Here is a 1,788-nt window from a genome sequence, read left to right on the forward strand (position 1 = left end):
TGTTAATCATTATAAAACTTCGAGTGGGTCTGATAAAGCATATATTTCCAGTGAGTTATATGATTGATTACATTCATTTACTTATAGTACAACGAACAAAAGTACACGTGAATTGATAAGGAGAAATTTAGATCCAGGTGAAAAAAAAATAAATTCAGCTCTATTTCTGCGAATATTATAATTTCCTTATTATTAAAAAGTCATATCTCTCACAGTTCTTGCAGTGATAAACGTTGTGACATCCAGACGCCCCACGAGAAGCCAACCCTTGAATATCGCGAGCAATATTTCACGTTTCGAGGATTTCGAAGGAAGCTATGAAGGATACATTTTATGGGTCTCTAAAGGCAGGTCCTCTAGGAGAGAGAGACTGTGTGTGTGTGTGTGTGTGTGTGCTCGAGAGAGAGAGAGAGAGAGAGAGAGAGAGAGAGAGAGAGAGAGAGAGAGAGAGAGAGAGAGAGAGAGAGAGAGAGAGAGAGGTCCTTCTCCCCAACTCCTACAGGATCGTGTTTCATGAACGTGATCGAGAGGAATTATATTCTTCTGGTGATAAAAAAAAAGGAACAGAGTAGAAGCCTTTGGTTGGAGAAAGGCTGTTAATGCACTGTGAATAATACTGTACAATATGAATTGCTTCCTTTTAGTTATTCATGAATGTATCCCCACTGAATTAAAACCTCAACGAAAAGAAAATGGGCTGCATAATCTAGACACTATTCTTGATACCAACTTCCTTTTGTTTCTAAGACAGTGGTATCATGACGTGACGGAGGTCTTAGGAAAATTATGTAATTTCGTTCAAAAGTGCAAAGTATTCCAGTGACTACTAAAACCAGTGATTACTGAAAACGACTGACCAATAAAGTGCTTTATAATTGCGAAAAATTAAGATTTTGTGAAATATTTTGGAAAATGATAACTGAAATAATTATACAGCGATGATAGGTGACAGTGGCTAACTAAATTATTTCAAGTTTCCTCGAATGAAATTCCTCACGATAGTAACATTCTGCAGTTATCTTTGATACTGAATAACCCTTTTGAAAAACCTTTTAGCTAACATCGAATAATGAATTTCTTATGAGTTATGGCAATGCAAATAACCACATTGAAGTTGCAATTAAAGAGGAATTTGGAAAATCAATTCATGTATTGAAAGAGGTTAATGCACAAGTGGTGTAATGTTCAGAAAAGGTGTAGTGAATAACAATCCAGCAGAAATAAAGATGGGCAGTACAACAACAAACAATGAAAATTCTTAGATAATCTGCACCTCACATTAAAAAAAAAAAGTGTTGATAATTGAATCTGACCGCCCAAAATCAGAAGTGGGTGGGCAAGTGCCTCAATGACAAACGCCCAGTGACTTGACTCTGCCTTACAGTTGATTTTGTAGCTCAGTGCTTTTGTATTCAGAAAATGGTTTAGACTCAGATCTGGGTAAGGGACGGAACCTATGCAAATGCTCTTTATTCAGATTTTTGGACTGGACAGAATCTCTGTTTAATGAGAAAAATCCCAGTTTTAAGTGTTGCTGTGTAAGTGTGAAATACGTGAAAAAAAAAAATTAGAAGTAAATGAAAAGGTATTCTCTTCGACGAGCGCAATCATATTGTATTTAAGGGAGTGTGAAATTGACAACTTGTGGACAATAAGTTAATATGTTCTTACATTCTTACAATCCCCTTTCATGCAAAGAGACGAAGAAAAAAACATTTAAACAGTAAAGTGAATATGCTAAAACAGTGCGGTTTTGTTTGAATAGCAACTTATGAGTTCACGAACGGA

The 1,788-nt window shown here is 35.9% G+C and overlaps 1 pseudogene; it reads left to right on the forward strand.

Moving 5' to 3' along the window:
* The window catches only part of LOC136834384 (forkhead box protein F1-like), a 154,121-nt pseudogene extending 153,428 nt beyond the window's left edge, over window positions 1-693 (forward strand).
* Window positions 694-1,788: the final 1,095 nt, after the last annotated feature.

This window comes from Macrobrachium rosenbergii, chromosome 53 (genome assembly GCF_040412425.1).
Source record: "Macrobrachium rosenbergii isolate ZJJX-2024 chromosome 53, ASM4041242v1, whole genome shotgun sequence".
Lineage (NCBI taxonomy): Eukaryota > Metazoa > Arthropoda > Malacostraca > Decapoda > Palaemonidae > Macrobrachium > Macrobrachium rosenbergii.